This window comes from Heterodontus francisci, chromosome 2 (genome assembly GCF_036365525.1).
Source record: "Heterodontus francisci isolate sHetFra1 chromosome 2, sHetFra1.hap1, whole genome shotgun sequence".
In the NCBI taxonomy this organism is placed as follows: Eukaryota; Metazoa; Chordata; class Chondrichthyes; order Heterodontiformes; family Heterodontidae; genus Heterodontus; species Heterodontus francisci.
Window position 1 is genome coordinate 180,314,376 of NC_090372.1, and position 16,197 is coordinate 180,330,572.

At 42.6% G+C, this 16,197-nt stretch overlaps 1 protein-coding gene across 1 annotated transcript in view; it reads left to right on the forward strand.

Moving 5' to 3' along the window:
- Positions 1-16,197, forward strand: part of svila (supervillin a) — a 390,378-nt gene that overhangs the window by 152,931 nt on the left and 221,250 nt on the right. Inside the window, exon 2 of the mRNA XM_068014363.1 lies at positions 6,669-6,729. The gene's annotated coding sequence lies outside the window, so the exon portion shown is untranslated. The remainder of the gene's footprint in view (positions 1-6,668; positions 6,730-16,197) is intronic.

Below are 16,197 nucleotides of genomic sequence, written 5' to 3' on the forward strand. Positions count from 1 at the left end.
TGTCGTAACATATTCCTCCAGTCTGAAAAACTGTTCACTTCTACTCTCTGTTTTCTGTCCCTTAGCCTATTTTGTTTTCATGCTGTCTTTAATCTCATGGGCTTTAATTTTGCTAATAACTCTATTATACGATACTTTGTCAAATTTGAAAGTCCATATCCACAATATTAACCACACTACCTTTGTCAGCCCTCTCGATTACTTCGTCAAAGAACTCTGTCTAATTACTCAAACATGATTTGCGTTTAACGATGGACTGTTCAATTGAATATCCCTTGAGGTGTACTGTGACGACTATGAAGTGGCTCATTGTCCATTCAACACAACCCATTCAACACATTTCTATAGTTGATCAAAAATAATTTATTAAATATTACTGTATTTTCAATACTTTGCCTGAATATTGATTGTGTTAGTATTTTAGACAAATTTAAGTTTGCAAGTTTAAACTAATGAAACTGAAGATAAAATAGTTGTGATGAATAGCTTTTATACTTTTCAGAAAACCGGCATGAAAAGTTATCACAAAGCTCCTTTGGCCTAGAGATATGACTTAATGTACACAGATAGATATCACCTCAACAGGGATTGGCTTTCTTTCCTGACCTTTTTAACCGAACTTTTAAAATGTACATTACCAAATTTAAAAACTGTGCATGATTGTTCAGATCAGAAGTTCCTCTTTAAAAGATGTGTTTTTGAGATTGATACGTAATACCAGTACAGTTGACAACTATTAGAAAGAAAATACACTTGCATTTAGATAGCACCCTCCATGACCCCAGGACATACCAAAGTATCTTGCAGTCAATGAAGTACTTTTTGGAATATAGCCACTGTGCAATGTAAAGAAACAAGGCAGCCAATTTGCACACAGCAATGAGGTAATGACCATGTCATCTGTATTAGGTATTGGTTGAGTGCTAAATGTTGGCCAGGAGACAGAGAACTCTCCTGCTTTTCTTAGTAGTAGTATCGTGGGTTCTTTTGCATTGACCTGAGAGGGTAGACAAAGGCTCAATTTAATGTCTCATTGGAAAAAAAGTGCAACATTCCCTCAGAACGGTACCGACATGTCAGCCAGGTTATGAGCTCAAGTCTACGGAGTTCCCAAAGGATTGTAGTTTCACGAGTATTAGCCATGTAATGAATAAACATACCTCTTTTGAAGAATTAAATTTGCATCAGTCCTGTACACTCCATAGGCACTTGTATGTAATGTGTTTTATGTCATCGAGTCAAACGGCACAGAAGGAGGCCATTCAGCCCATTGAGTCCGTGTAACTGAGCTCCCAAAATATCCAGAATAACATGTCAATATGGTTCCAACAAATTATTCACAATAATTACAAATGAGGATGAGAACTTGGTCCATCTCGGTTAGAAAAAGTCCTACACCACCACCCATCCACGTTTCCTCCCTTCACCCATCCACGTTTCCTCCCTTCCCCCACCCCCAGCCCTGCCAGCACCAATCATGGCATCCAATTGTTTCTAAAAGCAGTTTCAGGGAATTTGCATTCACTGGGAAGTCTATTTCCTGATTGAGTGATCAGTCAATCAATCAAACAAACGTGTGCATAAGAACTTTGAGATACCTGTCCAGATTTGTATTGTGTTAATTTGAGCCTGTTTGTGCTTCTTATCCAATTCTGTTCCATGCTGTTTTCAATTTTGTGTAAGGTTTACTCTTTTCATTTATGAGCAGTCCCAGTTTCCCCAGTTTCTCCTTATACTGCGTCCTCTGACACTAGTGATCATCCTGTGGCTCTTCTCTGGAGGGCTTGAAGGTCTCCCTTGTGTAACAAGAACAGTACCTATGGTGTAGTCTGACCAGAGCAATATACAGCTTGAGTATGACTTTTTTTTGACTTGTACTCTAATGTTTTTGGCAGTATAGTTCAGAATTTTATTTGCTTTGTTAATTACTGCTTTGTAGTCATTACACACTTGAGTATCGAGTCTAAGGCTACTAGATCTCTTTCCAATTCATTCTAAACTATCTCAGCATCGTTTTAGGATTGTGTGTGTAGCCCATTTATTCATCCTATGTGCAGTACTTTACACATATTCATATTGAATTTCATCTATCATTGTTTTCCTACCCACTTCTGCTTGGCTGTAATTCCCTCCACAGTCAAATAGCCTGCAGACTCTCTATCTATGCTCACATGTAGAGAATGACAAATTGGACAATTTTCAGTTTAAAGTTGCTGAAAGATTCAATTGTCTCTCTTAGTTTAAGAACATAGAACATTACAGCGCAGTACAGGCCCTTCAGCCCTCGATGTTGCGCCGACCTGTGAAACCATCTGACCTACACTATTCCATTTTCATCCATATGTCTATCCAATGACCACTTAAATGCCCTTAAAGTTGGCGAGTCTACTACTGTTGCAGGCAGGGCGTTCCACGCCCCTACTACTCTCTGTGTAAAGAAACTACCTCTGACATCTGTCCTATATCTATATCTCTTTTAATAAAGAGATATCCGATTTGCTTTTATTACTGAATATGCTTCCATCACTTTCAGGCAGTGCATTCCAGATCATAACTCACTGTGTAAAAACTCATCTCCCCTCTGGTTGTTTTGCAAATTATCTTACATCTGCATCCCCTGGTTATCAGCCCTTCTGTCACTGGAAAGTTTCTCCTTAATTATTGTATCAAAACCATTCATGATTTTGAAACATCTCAAAATCTCTCAACCTTGTCTGCTTTAAGAACAATTCCAGCTCCTCTGTGAAACTGAAATCCCTCATACCCCCGGTGCCATTCTAGTAAATCTCCTCTGCACCGACATCCTTCCTAAAGTGTGGTGCCCAGAGTTGGACAGAATACTCCAGCTGAAGCCCAAGATTTACCACAACTTCTTTGCTATTGTACCCCTTTATATCTCTGTAAAACCGAAGATCCCACTTGCTTTCACAACTTTATTACAAAGATTTATATACCATACTGTCCCTGAAGCCCATTTAAAAATTGTGCCACTTAGTTTATATTACCTCTCCTCATTCTTCCCCTCCAAAATGCATCACTTCATAGTTCTTGGTTAAATTTCACCTGCCATTTGTCTTTCCATTTCACCAGTCTATGCCCTCCTGAAGTCTGTAAGTTATCTACTACAGTTCCAAGTTTTGTGCCATCTGTAAACTTTGAAATTTTGCCCTGTATTCCCAAGTCTAGGTCATTTATATCAAAGAGCAGTAGTCTTAATACTGTATTACAGGGAACATCACTGCCTCCCTCCAGTCGGAGAAAAAAACCTCTCAGGTACTCTCTGCTTTCTACATCAATTTTGTATCTACATTGCCATGCCTAATCCCATGGGCCTTAATTTTGCTAAGCAAATCTATTATATGGCACGTCGCCAACTGACTTTTGAAAGCCCAGAAACCAAACTCTACTACTCTCATCCACCCTCTCCTTTATTTCACCATTATCCTAGCCTCCGCTTTCCACAGAAGGTTCAAGTTTCCACACCCTTGAGCACAGCAATCATTATGCCTCAATGGAATCATCAATCTCAGTCTACATCCAACCCACTGTTAAAGCTTCTGATTCTTTCCAAAAAAGTGTTCAAAGAATTTTTAACACTTAGTATCATTGCAAACTTAACCACTTTGCATTGAATTTCTAAATCCATTTTTTTTTTTGGACCTGGATCTCCACAGCTTTGAGCTTATATTGTAGCCTTTCAAACAAAACTTTTTCAAATGCCTTTCGTAAGATGAGGTGCACCACATTTTCAGACTTTACCTGTCTCTCCGTACTCGTGCTCCCCCACGCACACCCCATCTCGCAACCCTACCTCATCCCTGCTCTCACCCCACTTGTGTCTCTATTGCATTTGCTCTCTCCCACATGTTTTCACACTCGTTTTCACTCTCACTCCTCTCCTGCTATTCCTCTCTTCCTTCTCTTCCCAGTAGCCCTTTCCCTAGGCTCCTCTTGCCTTCTATCCTTGGGGTCCCTTCAGGCTTTCTTTCCAAGGGCTTTGCTGGCCCAACGTCCCTCCCCTACCTCGCCCAATCACCTCTTCCTCCCCTTCCTCTTCATCCTTCTCCCCATCACAACCCATCTTTCGTTTTAAATGGTAAATGTCAGTGGGCTATTTGACTGTGGAGGGCAGGAATCCTGAATTATCAAGTTCTTGAGCATTAGAACATAGAACATTACAGCGCAGTACAGGCCCTTCGGCCCTCGATGTTGCGCCGACCTGTGAAACCATCTGTAAAGAAATTACCTCTAACATCTGTCCTATATCTATCACCCCTCAATTGTTGTAGCTGCTCCATTACACTCCTGACTTGTGCTTTATAGGGGAAGAGACTTTGGGGAATCACGACACGAGCAACTCACCACAAAATATGTAGCCTCTGACCTTCTCTCGTAGTGATTGTATTTAGGTGGTTCTCCAGTTTTTTTTCCTGCTCAATGGTGACCACCCCACATCGCCCCAACTTGATGGGGGACACAGAGCTAGTAATGTCATTGAATGTCATGGGGAAATGGTTAGGTTCTCTTTTGTCGCCACTTGTGTAGCATGAATGTTATGCCACTTATCAGTCCAAGCCTGGACGTTGTTCAGATCTTGCTGTAAGTCAGCATGGACTGCTTCAAAATCTGAAGACTTTTAAAATCGAACTTAATATTAGCTCCAATTCTAGGTTTATGATTGAGGGAAGGTTGATGAAGCAGGTGATGGTATTTGGGCCGAGGACACTGTCCTCAGGAACTCCTGCAGTGATGTTATGGGGCTGGGATGATCAGATTGTTGTAGGCCAATCATCCTCTTTTATCCCAGGTATGACTCCAGCCACTGGAGAGTTTTCTCTCCAATTCCAATTTGTGTGTTTTATTTGGGCTCCTTGTTGCCACACTTCAGTCAAATCCTGCCTTGATGTCTACCACTCTACCCTCTCCTCTGAAGTGATTCTCCAAAGTGATTCAAGGATAGAACTCTGCTCTTACGCTTCAACATTTTATGTATCAAAGTTAGGTTGCATTTTTAGCGTTCTATTGGACGCAGATCCAGAAAAATAATGAAAAATGGTATGAACCACTGAGAACTATTCTTGTTGGCAGACTCAATGAGGCCAAAATAGAAACCTTTGCTGTAGAGCGTTTCAGCTTGGCAAAAGGGAAATGAACGGTCATGACTTCATACACTTCACAGAAACACAAGCCCCATTAGCCAATCATAGCAAAATAGACATGCAGAACCAAATACTGTGGAATCAGTTGCTGAATTACTGGTTCCCCAATAAGTTTAAGCACCCAGCAGGTCTAGCAGCATCTATGGAAAGAAAAAAAGTTAACATTTCAGGTCTGGTGACCTTTCATCAGAATTCAGTTTCTCTCTCTGTAAATGCTGTCAGACTTAAGTATTTCCAACATTTTCTGTTTTTATTTCAGATTCCAGCACTTCGTGTTTTGCTTTTGTATTACAGTGTAAGCACCATCTTGCTTTCAAACAGTCCAGTCCTGATTCTAAAATATGAGGAACAAAAGTCTGTTTAAAAAGCCAATTTTTCACTTACTTGCAAATATAATGCAAGGAGGAGACAAAGACAAAAAATATACAACAACATTTTCACCTCTGACTGCTATCCTGTGATTTCTGCTCCAAAGTATCTTATGGCATTAATTATTGAGGCAAAAATCCTTGATGCATTTCAATAAGCGGCAAAGAAACCCCAGCACTCAAAACAAATTGTGTCCATTTCTGAACTTGGGAAACAAAATGTCAACCCCTCACTAAAATAGAAGACAAAACACTTCTCTTCATATTCACAACTTTTTTTTTTACATGATGTTTGTAAAAAGCATACACAAGAAACTACCTTCATATGGGTGCAAAATGAAATGACAACACATTAGTCTTTTCCTTTCCCTACCATGGGGCTGCGGGAGCTTGTTATAACACCCCAACTGTTGCTGTAGCAGAGACCAGTTAATTTAGCACTTAATGGTCAAAGATTGTATTCTCATCAAGAACTTTGGGCCTGAGTTAAGAATTGTATTCTTACAATGACAGGTATGACTACTAAATTTGAATTCCCTTTTGCATCAATGCAAACATAATGAGTATGGAAACAGTTTATTGAATTGCCTGTCTGAAAATAACAGTGACCTTCCAGATGTTTTTCAGCTTTTTTGAATTCTACATTGTATTAGGACACTGTTTTATTCGTCACTTTTAAATGGTGTGAAAACACCATTCAAGTGAAACATCGCTTTCATCGATTTGAACTACATAGAATGCTCAACACAAAATATTTAAAGTAATTTGGAGTGGTATCTGAGGAATTAATATCAAACCAAGCAGTCCACAATATGCATACAGGAAAACTGATTGAAAATGAAGGCTTTAAATGTAATATAAAATTAAGGAAGGGCCAGGAAATGAGGTAAGGGGAAGGATGAGGAGGATGTAAAACAGTAATAATGGGAAACTAACTTCCTGCTGACTCAGTAACATTGGCCACTGCTTTTAATGGGAGGCTCGTAATTGTATCCCAAGCTTGGCTTCAAGCTTGCACTGGCATACACAAAGTAGGCTCTTGGCCAAAGAATGCTTGGTGCAATTGGTAAAAAGTAGGGATGTTGAGGGAATGAAGTGAAGGCAAGAATTAGACTTGATGCATTTTTCTTTGTTTCAGAAGTGGTGGCAGAACATCCTGTTGGACTTGGAAGAGGAATACTATTTCAAAAGAGAACTTTAAGGTACAATGTTTACATTTTTATAAAAGGAACAGTCGAGAATCTGTTCCGCATAACTTATTTTACCAGCATTGTTTTTGTTCACTCCTTTTGGTAAATTTTCTCTCAAGGCATTCACTCCTTTCTGGGGAATGGTTTCGGAGGCACGAGTTGTCCTCTGCTACCTTGCTCAAATGACTATTTATCAAGCTGGAGGGGGCATTGTAACTGAGCCAAATCATTCCTAACTGCTTTCACATGCAATTCCAGCTGGGATTGTAAGATAAGAATCTCATTCTGGAGACCTTGCTCTGCCAAGAATCAATTTTCTTGGGAGTCAATCCTTTTAGACTGAGATCCCAAAAGTCTAGTTAAAATTAGCCTATTGGGCTCCTCGGAGCCATGATCAGTTTAATGTTCTGTGTGTATCCTCTTTGGTGAACTTGCTGGTGTCCACAGTAGTCCGTTGGTCTTTTTGCATTCTAAGCTTTAAATCAAGTTCTAGGTAATTAAGTTTTATATCAGACACCAATCACCTGGTACTGGCTGACTCACCAAAACTGGAAATTGTTCTTGAAAATTGACTCCAGATGAATGTGCCTACGAGTATTGCTATGCCAGCTATCAACAACTTCCTGTGCATGCTGTTATGTGTGTAAAAAATCACAAATGTGTTCTTTATAAATTGATTTACGATTTTGTCATGTTGGGCATCTATGTGCAGTATTACTGTGCTTGGACTCGGGATACAGTTCTCACTGAGGTAGAAACCATGCAGGCCACCACATTGAGGCTCCAGAAGGCTGTAGTTCCCTGAACCTATCTGGGCCAAACTAAAATGTATGGACACGCATGGTGTAAAATTTGCTGTGACTGAAAACCCATTTTGTCTGTTGACATTTTCTTAAATAAAAGAAAGTATTAGAAAGGGAATGGAGTTGCAGAGTTCTTTCGTACTTTATATCTGTTGTTGCTGTGAGCAGTCTGTAGACGAAAAAGACTGCAACTCTCCATTGTTTTAACTATTGTGCTATCAGATGCATTGCATGTTATTCGAATGACATTGCAAATGAACTAGGTTATAGTACTAGAAAATTATAGAGGGGATTTTTACCCCCACCCCCAAACAAGATTTTGGGGGCAGGGGGTGGGTATGGCTGTGGAGGATGGGGAGGGTTTGTTAAGTTAGTAAATATGTGACACCCAATTCCAATGTTCTGTGAACGTGCCTACTTCTTGTTTAGCTACAGAAGTTTGGGCTCGTCTGATTAACCCACTCTAGCTTAGTGATCATAATTTGTTAATGAGGCTGCATTGCTAAGATTTTGGCATTCATTTAAATTTAGCAGTGCTTGGGAAACCTGGCAGCTAGAGGGAGGCAGAGCAGCCAGATTCAGCGAGTAAATGCTTTTCCAGGAGTGCCTCTGGGCTAGGAGGGGCAGGAGTGCTTTTTCCCCATCTCCCCGTACCCCCGGCCCTTCAAGCAGACCTGCTACGATCTTTTCATCCCGTGATCAAATATCTACTCCCTGCCCTGTCACTGCACAATCTCTCCCACCCTGCCTCCTTGCTGCCACTCTTTTGATCTCCCCTCCTGCAACAACCCCACCAATCTTCTCAACTGCCTTGAGGTTCCCGACTACTAACCTGGAGCACATCTTTCCTGCTTGGCAGTTGGCCAGTTGCTAGGCTGGAAACAGAGTAAAAAAATTAATAATCTTCTCCTCCTTGGCATATCTTCAAGATTTTTTAATCAGGCAAATTGCACATTTTGGAGGCACAAAATCAACTGTTATCCAAAGCCTCTTCGTGCTACAATTGTTTTGTTTCAGCAGGCCTAGCCTGCAAATTAGTTAATACCTAAGATACTTGGGAAATCCAGTGATAGAGGATGGGAGCAGAACTTGTGGTACCAGTCAAAAATATAGCTTCTCAATTCACAAAGTAGCATCCCAGTGTTTTAAATGTCATAGGGCTGGATTTTCATTACTGAGTTAGGAAACTGGAGCCAGGTCTGGTTTTGAGTCTCAAACCTGCCCCTGGTGGGAAACTCATTCAGATTTTCAAATGGGCAAGGCCTTAATTGGGCCAGTGAGACTGGGAATGGAGGTGGGTCAAATCAAGTGTGGGGCTCATTTAGACTCCCCAGGGCAGCCATCACTGAGGCTGCTGGCTCTCCTGAGGGAGAGATCTGCATTTTGTGCCAAAACCTTCCACTTCACCAGAGGGAAGAGAGATGTCACAGGGAGCTGGAGGCCTGGCACTAGGGGCAGGGCAGACACTCGCTTCATTGATGCTCACCTGGATCTAATGCTGGAGTCTGTGACGGAGAGGAGGAAGATCCTCTTCACTGAAGGTGGCAGGAAGAGGCTACCTTGGCATGTAACAGGTGCACCTCTCTGTTCAGCGTTATCCTCAAAGCCCGCACTTTTCTGGAGGGCCATATTATGGAGAGCACAGCAGACCACAAAGCAGATGACAGAGACCCTTGCAGGAGGGTATTGGAGGGTGCCACTCAACTGGTCTGGCACCGGAATTGCATCTTCAGAAGCCCAATGGCCTGCCCAATAGTTGTCCTAGTGAGCAGGTGGCATTGATTGTATTGCCTCTGGAGCTCCCGTAGAGAGAACTGTAGCCATCTCTTCAAGGGATTTTCCTTGTCCCCTTGGATCCATCCACGCACTTTGGAGGATGGAGTGAAGATCTGAGGCAGCCTGGACTGGCAGAAGAACAAGGAGTCATGGCAGCTGCCAGGAAAGCGAGCGCATACATGGAGGAAGCTCTTGATGTGGTCGCAGACCAGTTGGACATTGAGGGAGTGGAGCCCCTTCCTGTTGATGGATCTCACTGGCCGGTTGCTGGGTGCCCTGATGACCACATGGGTGCAATCAATGATGCCCTGCACCTGGGTGAATCCAGCGATGGAGGTGAAATCCAATGCTTCTGAGCCTGCGCAGGCTGTGTTGTATTTCCAGCATTTCTTGTTTTTATTCCAGATCATTACCATTTGCTGTGTACATATTGGAGCTTATGGCAGCTATTATTATGATCCTCTGAGTTAAATTTGCTCAAGCTGTGGTCTCCCTGCAAAGAATCTTCAAAATCTGCTTCATGTGGACAGACAATTTTCTTCTAGGAGATACCCTTGGGCCAACTGCTGTGCAAGTGGATCTAAGGGAAGTGTACACTCCATATGGCTCTTCAAGCAATTGAAATTTTAGACCATGTGTTGGCCGTATAAGCAAAGTAAAGACAGTCTGCATTTGCACGGCTCATACCTCAGTCCATCACATTGCTAAGCAGAGAAAGAAGACTTCATTTATATATCAGAATACTATATGGAAGGAACTTTGTTGCCCAGAACCATAAATATTTTGGCCTTTCACTTGCTGGAAGTGGACAACTCAATGGCCTTGCTGTCCATTCTTTTAAGTGGAAAAATCTATCCACAGGTGACTCGAGGACTATTCTGCAAATCAGATTGAGCTGAAACAGTTTGCATCATTCGATAATCATGAGCTTTCCTGGAGCTACAGTAGGATAGGAAGCTTATCTATGTAGAAACAGGATGGCTTTCCCTTTACCTGGACATCAGGGTTGGTATATGATTTTCCTCCCTTTGCGCTGATCCTGTCGACAAAACTCCATATATACTGGCCCTGTCAGCAGATGTTGACGATGAGCTGAGCATGCATTCCTCTACGCCTGCAGATAGGATCATTTCTCACAGTGCCTGTCAGAATCTGCTTCGAGTTGAAATTCTTCTGGCTGGTGGCATGGTTATTGAATGACATTGGCCACTAGATCAAGGTCTTCTTGTAAGTAAGGTGATTGTGACTTTACTTAATTCTGCAAATTTTCCGTTCTACCTTTATAATGCACTTCAAATGGCAGAAGTTTGTGGAATGGGGTGTGAATGACTACATCCCCTACCATGCGAACTACATAAGAATGTAGAATCTCTGCAGTGATTGATCCTTTGTTACTTGCCAGACTTTCTTCATAATGTCTTTTGGGTCTTTCTTACTTTTTTGATTGCCCTCTGTATTTTTGATACCCTTGATGTTCAATTGTACTGCAAAAGATGTATCTTTTTTGAGGCTCATTTCAATTTTAATATTCTTGCTTATCAGAGGACTCTGGCTTTTGTTGCAGTACCATCTAGACTATACTTTATTTTCTGCTGTTTGAACATTTCCCATATTCGTGTACTGTCTGATCTGCCAAGTTTTCTTTTCTGATTTATTTGGACAAGTTCCCTATCTTATCTAATTGAACAAAGAACAAAGAAAATTACAGCACAGGAACAGGCCCTTCGGCCCTCCAAGCCTGCGCCGATCCAGATACTCTATCTAAACCTGTCGCCGATTTTCTAAGGGTCTGTATCTCTTTGCTTCCTGCCCATTCATGTATCTGTCTAGATACATCTTAAAAGACGCTATCGTGCCCGCGTCAACCACCTCCGCTGGCAACGCGTTCCAGGCACCCACCACCCTCTGCGTAAAGAACTTGCCACACATATCCCCCCTAAACTTTTCCCCTCTCACTTTGAACTCGTGACCCCTAGTAATTGAATCCCCCACTCTGGGGAAAAAGCTTCTTGCTATCCACCCTGTCTATACCTCTCATGATTTTGTACACCTCAATCAGGTCCCCCCTCAACCTCCGTCTTTCTAATGAAAATAATCCTAATCTACTCAAACTCTCTTCATAGCTAGCGCCCTCCATACCAGGCAACATCCTGGTGAACCTCCTCTGCACCCTCTTCAAAGCATCCACATCCTTTTGGTAATGTGGCGAAAAGAACTGCACGCAGTATTCCAAATGTGGCCGAACCAAAGTCTTATACAACTGTAACATGACCTGCCAACCCTTGTACTCAATACCCCGTCCGATGAAGGAAAGCATGCCGTATGCCTTCTTGACCACTCTATTGACCTGCGTTGCCACCTTCAGGGAACAATGGACCTGAACACCCAAATCTCTCTGTACATCAATTTTCCCCAGGACTTTTCCATTTATTGTATAGTTCACTCTTGAATTGGATCTTCCAAAATGCATCACCTCGCATTTGCCCGGATTGAACTCCATCTGCCATTTCTCTGCCCAATTCTCCAATCTATCTATATTCTGCTGTATTCTCTGACGGTCCCCTTCACTATCTGCTACTCCACCAATCTTAGTGTCATCTGCAAACTTGCTAATCAGACCACCTATACTTTCCTCCAAATCATTTATGTATATCACAAACAACAGTGGTCCCAGCACAGATCCCTGTGGAACACCACTGGTCACACGTCTCCATTTTGAGAAACTCCCTTCCACTGCTACTCCTCTGTCTCCTGTTGCCCAGCCAGTTCTTTATCCATCTAGCTATTACACCCTGACCCCATGCGACTTCACTTTCTCCATCAGCGTACCATGGGGAAGCTTATCAAACGCCTTACTGAAGTCCATGTATATGACATCGACAGCCCTTCCCTCATCAATCAACTTTGTCACTTCCTCAAAGAATTCTATTAAGTTGGTAAGACATGACCTTCCCTGCACAAAACCATGTTGCCTATCACTGATAAGCCCATTTTCTTCCAAATGGGAATAGATCCTATCCCTCAGTATCTTCTCCAGCAGCTTCCCTACCACTGACGTCAGGCTCACCGGTCTATAATTACCTGGATTATCCCTGCTACCCTTCTGAAACAAGGGGACAACATTAGCAATTCTCCAGTCCTCCGGGACCTCACCCATGTTTAAGGATGCTGCAAAGATATCTGTTAAGGCCCCAGCTATTTCCTCTCTCACTTCCCTCAGTAACCTGGGATAGATCCCATCCGGACCTGGGGACTTGTCCACCTTAATGCCTTTTAGAATACCCAACACTTCCTCCCTCCTTATGCCGACTTGACCTAGAGTAATCAAACATCTGTCCCTAACCTCAACATCCGTCATGTCCCTCTCCTCGGTGAATACCGATGCAAAGTACTCGTTTAGAATCTCACCCATTTTCTCTGACTCCACGCATAACTTTCTTCCTTTGTCCTTGAGTGGGCCAATCCCTTCTCTAGTTACCCTCTTGCTCCTTATATATGAATAAAAGGCTTTGGGATTTTCCTTAACCCTGTTTGCTAAAGATATTTCATGACCCCTTTTAGCCCTCTTAATTCCTCGTTTCAGATTGGTCCTACATTCCCGATATTCTTCCTAAGCTTTGTCTTTCTTCAGCCGCCTAGACCTTCTGTATGCTTCCTTTTTCCTCTTAGCTAGTTTCACAATTTCACCTGTCATCCATGGTTCCCTAATCTTGCCATTTCTATCCCTCATTTTCACAGGAACATGTCTCTCCTGCACGCTAATCAACCTCTCTTTAAAAGCCTCCCACATATCAAATGTGGATTTATCTTCAAACAGCTGCTCCCAATCTACATTCCCCAGCTCCTGCCGAATTTTGGTATAGTTGGCCTTTTCCCAATTTAGCACTCTTCCTTTAGGACCACTCTCGTCTTTGTCCATGAGTATTGTAAAGCTTACGGAATTGTGATCAATATTACCAAAGTAGTCCCCTACTGAAACTTCAACCACCTGGCCCGGCTCATTCCCCAACACCAGGTCCAGTATGGCCCCTTCCCGAGTTGGACTATTTACATACTGCTCTAGAAAACCCTCCTGGATGCTCCTTACAAATTCTGCTCCATCTCGACCTCTAACACGAAGTGAATCCCAGTCAATGTTGGGAAAATTAAAATCTCCTATCACCACCACCCTGTTGCTCCTACATCTTTCCATAATCTGTTTACATATTTGTACCTCTATCTCACGCTCGCTGTTGGGAGGCCTGTAGTACAGCCCCAACATTGTTACCGCACCCTTCCTATTTCTGAGTTCTGCCCATATTGCCTCACTGCTCGAGTCCTCCATAGTGCCCTCCTTCAGCACAGCTGTGATATCCTCTTTGACCAGTAATGCAACTCCTCCACCCCTTTTACCTCCCTCTCTATCCCGCCTGAAGCATCGATATCCTGGGATATTTAGTTGCCAATCGTACCCTTCTCTCAACCAAGTCTCAGTAATAGCAATAACATCATACTCCCAGGTACTAATCCAAGCCCTAAGTTCATCTGCCTTACCTATTACACTTCTTGCATTAAAACAAATGCATCTCAGACCACCAGTCCCTTTGTGTTCATCATCTGCTCCCTGCCTACTCTTCCCCTTAGTCACGCTGACTTCATTATCTTGTTCCTTACAGGCTTTAGTTACTACCTCCTTACTGTCCACTGACCTCCTCATTTGGTTCCCATCCCCCTGCCACATTAGTTTAAACCCTCCCCAACAGCGTTAGCAAAAGCACCCCCAAGGACATTGGTTCCAGTCCGGCCCAGGTGTAGACCGTCCAATTTGTAATAGTCCCACCTCCCCCAGAACCGGTCCCAATGTCTCAAAAATCTGAACCCCTCCCTCCTGCACCATCTCTCAAGCCACGCATTCATCCTGACTATTCTTTCATTTCTACTCTGACTATCACGTGGCACTGGTAGCAATCCTGAGATTACTACCTCTGAGGTCCTACTTTTTAACTTGGCTCCTAACTCCCTAAATTCTGCTTGTAGGACCTCATCCCGTTTTTTACCTATATCATTGGTGCCTATGTGCACAACAACAACTGGCTGTTCACCCTCCCCCTTCAGAATGTTCTGCAGCCAATCGAAGACATCCCTGACCCGTGCACCTGGGAGGCAACATACCATTCGGGAGTCTCGTTTTCGACCGCAGAACCGCCTATCTACTCCCCTTACAATCGAATCCCCTATGACTATAGCCCTACCACTCTTTTTCCCGCCCTTCTGAACAGCAGAGCCAGCCACGGTGCCATGAACCTGGCTACTGCTGCCTTCCCCTGGTGAGCCATCTCCCCCATCAGTATCCAAAACGGTATACCTGTTTTGGAGGGAGATGACCGCAGGGGACACCTGCGCTGCCTTCCTGCTCTTTCTCTGCCTTTTGGTCACCCATTTCCTTTCTCCCTCCCAGTTTTTTTTTAATCTGTGATTGTTCATCAGTTTATATATCGAACCTACTAATGTTATGATTGCTATTTCCTAGGTATTTCCTAACCCTTCTCACTCCAGGCAAGGTCATTAGAGCCAGCCCTGTTGAGCTGAAACCTACCAGATCTTTTGTAAGCCACGCCTGTTGCAAATCTGTTCACAATGTCGCAACTTCTCCTGCCATGTATTTAATACCATTATCTTACTTTCATATTTGTTCTCAGAATATGGATGAAGTTGGCGAAGCTGCTTTTATTATTTGTTCCAATTGCTCTGAGAAGTTGGTACGCACTTCAGAAGGCATTAAGTTTAGTTACATGGTGTGGACCAGAATAAGTAGGTATAGCAGATTCTGTTCCCTGAAGGACATTAGGGAACCAGCTGTTTTTATTTTGACCGAACAGCAGCTTTCAAAGCTTATTTCTATTCTGGTCTCAGCTTTATTAAACTTAATTGCACAACTTTGAACTCATGACCTCTGGGTTGCTAATCCGATATCATAACCATAGCACGGCTGTACCTGTATTTTTATACTGCCTAGTGTGTGACACTAAGACTACTCCTGAAACTATCCCCAACTCCTTAATATTTAATCTTTCTCCAAACTCAATTATGTTCCTTTATTAATGATTTAAAGAAGAATCATGACTTCTGGCTTTTGTACCTACTCCATGATTTCCATTACCCTGATACTCAAGAGGCTACACACCATGCTGCACTCTCAATTCCTGCTGTAAAAATACATCTGTTCTTTTGACTGTAGTTTCCTATAATTTCTGCTCTTTTCTCCCTTTTGGCAACTACTTGCACTATGGTGCCATGGCTTTGCTTGTGGCTGTTTTACTCTGAGTTGCTATGTCACAATTAACCAATCCAACAGTCTCCAGATTCCTGCACTGCCTCCAGTTTCCTCCTCCTACTCCAATGAGCGGTCACCAACTTCCTTATCCTCTAACTCACTCTGCCTACATTATGCACACGTCCTGGAATGCAAGAATCCTTCAGCCATGTGTCAGAGCATCAACTGCTTCTCAAACTCAGAAATCTTGACTTCAAATGCAAGACGTCACAGACACTCTCCACACTATGTGGTCATCCTGGACACATAAAGCATAAAGGACCTCCTATTTTACACATCACTGGCTTTAGGTGCCTCTCTGTGGTAAACTGAGCTATTTTTGACAGATTAGTGATTTAACGTCTCAAACATAATTTTTGATCAACTACACCGAAGACTGAAAGTTCTTCTTGTCACAGTGATTGCAGGAGCAAACTTAGTTTCCTGTATGTACTTGCATGGACTCCAAGGAACGATACCAACATAGTAACACATTGAGATCACTTGTGGCATATACTCCAGTTTTGATTATGAAGCAAGAGCATTGGAATGGATTCAAAGATAGTTCCAAGTATCAGATCATCACGGTGCAAAAAGTTATGGGAGTTT